Source organism: Phascolarctos cinereus, unplaced genomic scaffold (assembly GCF_003287225.1).
Source record: "Phascolarctos cinereus isolate Bilbo 61053 unplaced genomic scaffold, phaCin_HiC Scaffold_7;HRSCAF=346, whole genome shotgun sequence".
Classification (NCBI taxonomy): Eukaryota; Metazoa; Chordata; class Mammalia; order Diprotodontia; family Phascolarctidae; genus Phascolarctos; species Phascolarctos cinereus.
In genome coordinates, this window is record NW_027556180.1 from 190,469,472 (window position 1) to 190,475,453 (window position 5,982).

At 41.0% G+C, this 5,982-nt stretch overlaps 1 pseudogene; it reads left to right on the forward strand.

Moving 5' to 3' along the window:
- The first annotated feature begins 841 nt into the window (after positions 1-841).
- On the forward strand, positions 842-5,101 carry LOC110202272 (alpha-enolase-like; annotated as a pseudogene).
- Positions 5,102-5,982: the final 881 nt, after the last annotated feature.

Below are 5,982 nucleotides of genomic sequence, written 5' to 3' on the forward strand. Positions count from 1 at the left end.
TGAGGAGTACTAGGCCAGTGACTCCCATGTCATACAATCAGTTCCAAAATTCTTTAGAGAGACCTTCAGAATGTCCTTCTTCTGACCACTATATGAGTGCTTGCCCTGTGTGAGTTCTCCATGAAATAATCTTTTTGACAAGCATACATTTTGCATTTTACAAAATGGTCAGCACATTGGAGGTGTGCTGTCTGAAGCAGAGTTTGAATACTTGGCAATTTTGTTCAAGAAAAGACTCAGTGCCTGATATCTTATCCTGCCAGGTGATCTTCAGAATCTTCCTAAGATAATCCAAATGGAAGCAATTTAGTTTCCTGGCATGATGCTGATATACTGTCCAGGTTTCACAGATATACAGCAATGTGGTCAGCACAATGGCTCTGTAGACCTTCAGTTTGGTAGTCAGTCTAATATCTATTCTCTCCAATAGTTTCCTTCGGAGCCTCCCAAACACTGAGCTACCTCTGGCAATGTGTTCATCAACCCATTCAATGTGTACATCCCCAAAAAGTACACTACCAAGGTAAGCGAACTTATCCACAGCATTCAAAACTTCTCCATATGCTGTAACTGAATGTTCACACAGGAATGGTGTGGTGGCTGATGGAGCATCTGTTTTTTCTTGGTGTTAATTGTTAGGACAAAATTAGCACAGGCAGCAGAGAATCAATCCATACTTTGTTGCATCTCAACTTCAGAGGCTGCATTGAGTGCACAATCATCTGCAAACAAAAAATCATGCACCAGGAGAAGTAGGGTTTCCCTTGAGTGACCCCTTGGGTATACCCCACAGCCATTGTTCTCTGATCCCAGTGGAGGAAGCCCCAACTAGGAACTCAACATGTCTATTTTCAAGATCCAGGCAAGAGAGATCATCGACTCTAATAGAAACTCCACTGTTGAAGTTGATCTCTACATTGAAAATGGTCTCTTCTGAGCTGCTGTGCCCAGTGGTGCTTCTCCCAGTATCCAGGAATTCCTGGAGATTTGAGACAATGATAAGACCCAAAACGTGGGCAAAGGTGTCTCAAAAGCAATTGAGCACATCAATAAATTATTGCCCTGTCCCTGATTAGCAAGAAACTGAATTTTATGGAGCAGGAAAAGATTTACAAGTTGATGATAGAGATGGATGGCACTGAGAATAAATCTAAATTTGGTGTGAATGTGGTACTGGGAGTTTGTAAGGTTGGCACTGCTGAGAAAGGTGTCTACTTGTTCCATCATATTGCTGACCTTGCAGGCAAGGATGAAGTCATCCTGCCCATTCCAGCCTTCAGCAGTGGTGGATCCCATGTTGGTAACAAGCTGGCAATGCTTTCTGATCCTTCCTGTTGGTGCAGCAAACTTTAAGGAGGCCATGAACAATAGAGTCGAGGTCTACCACAACCTGAAGAATGTGATTAAGCAGAAATAGGGAAAGGATGCTACCAATACAGGGGATAAGGGTGGCTTTGCTCCTGACATCATAGAAAATAAATAATATTGGGAGCTGCTAAAGAATCCTGTTGATAGAGTGGGCAGAGCCAAGATGACAGAGTGAAAGCAGTGACTTGCTTGAGCTCTACCCCAAACCCCTCCAAATTCCTGTAAAAAATGTCTCTAAATAAATTCTAAAGCAGAAGAACCTGCAAAAAAAACAAAGTGAAACAAATTTTCCAGCTCAAGACAAGCTGGAAAGTCATATCACTCCATGCTAGGAGAGGAAAGCAATTTGGTGTGGGCACACAGGATGCAGTGAACCTGGAGCAAGCCTCAGAGGACTGAATCAAGGGCAGGTGTGGTGGTTTCTAGACTTCTCAACCAAAAATGTCAAAGACAACTTAGAGGGGTAGTGGGAAAAGTCTGTTTCTGTGGTGAGAGAGAGAAGATAGGTCCCAGCCCCAGTTCCCAAGTGTGACCCCACCACTGTGGCTACTTCCTGAGCTTCCAGCCCACAGACTGAGGAGGAATCTAGTGTCTGATCAGAGATGAATTGCAGGGATCTCTTTGTTGGTGCAGAATTCACTTGCTTTGCCAGTGCTTGGATCTGGGATACAGTTCTGGGTGGTGGTCCTGGGGCGAGGAGGAGTGCTGGCATGACAGGGCATGTAGTGGTGAGCAAAGGAAATACTCCTCACAGTTCTAAGACCAAAAAAAAGGGCTTCCAGTCACTCATAGATCAGAGCACAGGCCAGGAAAGTAGTAAACATCCTGCCCCTTATCATACCACCTTGGAAGAACTAAAAAGTTACAGGTCCCCAGAAGTATCTTTGAAAATAGCTGTACAACCCCCCAAAGCTTGAGACAGTACATTCTCCACATTGGAAGCAGTCCTCTACCATATCAAAGAGTTGATAATTCAAGTAATTGGCTGGAATCATGCACAAACCTCGCAAAAAGAGTCAGATCACAGAATCTTTTTTTTTTGTAACTAAGAAGATCAAACACACAATCAGAAGACAACAAAGTCAAACCTCCTACATCCAAAGCCTCCAAGAAAAATATGAATCAGTCCCAGGCCTTAGAAGAGCTCAAAAATGATTTTGAGAAGGAAGTAAGAGAAGTAGAGGAAAAACTTGGAAGAGAAATGAGAGTGATGTAAAAAAATCATGAAAAACAAGTCAACAGCTTGCTAAAGGAGACCCCAAGAAATACTGATGAAAATAAAACCTTAAAAAATAGCCTAACCCAAATGGCAAAAGAGGTCCAAAAAGCCAATGGGGAGAAAAACGCTCTAAAAAGAAAAATTGGGCAAATAGAAAAGGAAGTCCAAAAGCTTACTGAAGAAACTTTCCTTAAAAATTAGAATACAGCAACTGAAGCTAGTCACTTTATGAGAAATCAAGACATTGTAAAACAAATCCAAAAGAATTCAAAACTAGAAAACCATGTAAAATATCTCATTGGAAAAACAATTGACCTGGAAAATAGATCCAGGAGAGATAATTTAAAAATTATTGTACTGTCTGAAAGCCATGATCAAAAAAAGAGCCTAGACATCATCTTTCAAGAAATTATCAAGGAAAACTGCCCTGATATTTTAGTACCAGAGGACAAAATGGAAATGGAAATAACCCACCGATGTCCTCTGGAAAGAGATCCCCAAAGGAAAATTTCTAGGAATATTGCAGCCAAATTCCAGAGTTCCCAGGTCAAGGAGAAAATATTGCAAGCAGCCAGAAAGAAACAATTTAAGTATTGTGGAAATACAATCAGGATAACATAAGATTTAGCAGTTTCTGCATTAAGTGACCAGAGTGCATGGAATATAATATAATGGAGGGCAAAGGAGATAGGATTACAACCAAAAATTACCTACCCAGCAAAACTGAGTATAATCCCTCAGGGGAAAATATGGTCATTCCATGAAATAGAGGACTTTCAAGGATTCTTAATGAAAAGAAAAGAGCTGAATTTGAATTTCAAATACAAGACTCAAGAGAAACAGATAGAGGTAAACAGGAAAGAGAAATCATAAGAGACTTATTAAGGTTGAACTGTTTACATTCCTGCATGGAAAGAAGATATTTGTAACTCATCAGTTTTAGGGTAGTTGGAGGGAAAAATTATATGTATGTAGATAAATGGATAGATAGGTAGATAGATAGATAGATAGATAGATAGATAGATAGATGAATGGATGGATGGATGGATGGATGGAGGGAACAGGGTGAGTTGAAATGAAGGGGTGATATCTGGAGAAAAAATATTAAGTGATGAGAGAGGATTATCCTGGGAGAAGGAGAAAGGGAAAAGTAGAACCAGGTAAATTTTCTAACAAAAAAGAAAAAAAAAAAACAGAAGGGAAAAGTCTCTTTACAATGGACGGGAAATGGAGGAAGGTGAGAGGGAATGAGTGAATATTACTCTCATAGGATTTGGCTTAAGGAGGGAATAACATACACACTCAATTGGGTATGGAAATCTACCTTACCCTATATTAAATTGGGAGGAAAGGGAACAAGAGAGCAGGGAGATGACAGAGGGGAGGGAAGATTGAGAGAGGGGGTAATCAGAAGCATATATTTCTGAGGAGGGACAGGGTCAAAAGAAAGAATAGAATAAATGGGGGGGCAGAATAGGATTAAGGGAAATAGAGTTAGTTTTTCACAACATGACTACTATGGAAGTGATCTGCACAACTGCACATGTATAATCTGTATTGAGTTGCTTGCCTTTTCAATAAGGGTGGGTGTGGAGGGAGGAAGTGAGAAGATTTGGAACTCAAAGTTTCAAAAACACATGTTAAAAATGTTTTCACGGGCAACTGGGAAATAAGAAATATAGGAAATGGGGTACGTAAATCCACAGGAAAATAGAATGGGAAGGGGATAAGAGATGGGGATAAGGAGAGAAAGCAGGGAGGGCAGACTCTAGGAAGAGGTATTCAGAATGCATGCCATGTTGGGGTGTGGGTAAGGGTGAGATGGGGTAAACATTTGGAACTCTAAGTCTTGTGGAAGTGAATGTTGAAAACTAAAAATAATTTTTTTTTTAAGAATCCTGTTGATAAGGCTGGGTATACTGATAAGCTTGCAATTGGCATGGATGTTGCTGCCTCAGAATTCTCCTGATCTGGGAAATATGACTTGGATTTCAAGTTTTCTTATGATTCCAGCACATACATCTCCACTTCTGAGTTTGGGGACCTCTACAAGAGCTTCATCAAAGATTATCCAATGGTGTCTATTGAAGATCCCTTTGACCAGGATGATTTGGAAGCTTGGAAGATATCACTGCTACTGCAGACATCCAGGTGGTAGGGGATGATCTCACAGTGACCACTCCCAAACACATTGAAAAGTCTGTGAGAGAGAAAGCCTGCAATTGTCTCCTACTCAAAGTCAACCAGATTGGCTGCATGACTGAATCAGTCTAAGTGTGTAAGTTGTCCCAGTCCAATGGTTGGGGAGTAATGCTTTCCCATCATTGTGAGCAGACTGAAGATACCTTCATTACATACCTGGTTATAGGTCTCTGCATTGGGCAGATCAAGAGTGGTGCCCCCTGTCAATCTGATCATCTGGCCAAGTATAACCATCTTCTCAGAACTGAGGAAGAGCTGGACACCAAGGCTAAATTTGATGGAAGAAATTTCAGAAACCCTCATGCCAAGTAAGCTCTGTGGCCGAGATTCTAGGCAACAGTCACCTCTGTAAACATCTGCTCCTGTCCTAAGAATGCACAGCGTTAAATACTAGACCAGTTTTGTTTTGGGAGCATGGGTCCTGGCTGCTTATCTTCCCTCTCCCCTATGACTTTCTGTGATGTTCTCACTACTTTGTTAGAATTGTCTTACCAAAAACTACCTCATCATCTGTCACTCTATCTGAAGTCCCTTATCATCTTGTGACTGGGATAGAATGGCCTCTTTTCATCCCCAATCCTGGTGTTGATGTGTGGAGCCATGTATTTATGATGCAGCCCCAATGAGCCCACAGTTCCACATACTTAGTGGCTGCTATGTGCAGAATAAAAGTATTCAATGAACAAGTGGGGGGAAAAAATCATGCACCAACACTCCCCCCACTTTGGTCTTGCATTGTAGTCTTTTCAATTTGAAGAATTTACCATCAATGCAATAACTAACCTCGATGTCATGTTCATCCTCTTTGAAAGCATTTGAAAACATGGTCGAAAACATCATGCTGAAAAACATGGGAGCAAACACACAGCTTTTTTCACTCCATTGGTGACAAGGAAAACACAAGAACGTTGTCCATTATCCAGAACCCAGGCAAGCAAGACATCATGAAATTGACTACAATGTTGATGAACTTCTCCAGGCAACCATATTAATTAATGGTGGAGGTAATGACATAAGGGAGGACACTTCAGGGGAAGTGGTAGACAGAAATAAAATACTGGTGATGTGGGAAAGGGTGAAAGGAAAGAGAGGATAAAAAGAGCAAGAATGGGATGGAGGGAAATGCACAGGTAGTAATCCTAACTGTGATTGTGAATGGGATGAACTCTCTCTTAAAATAGAAATAAATAGCA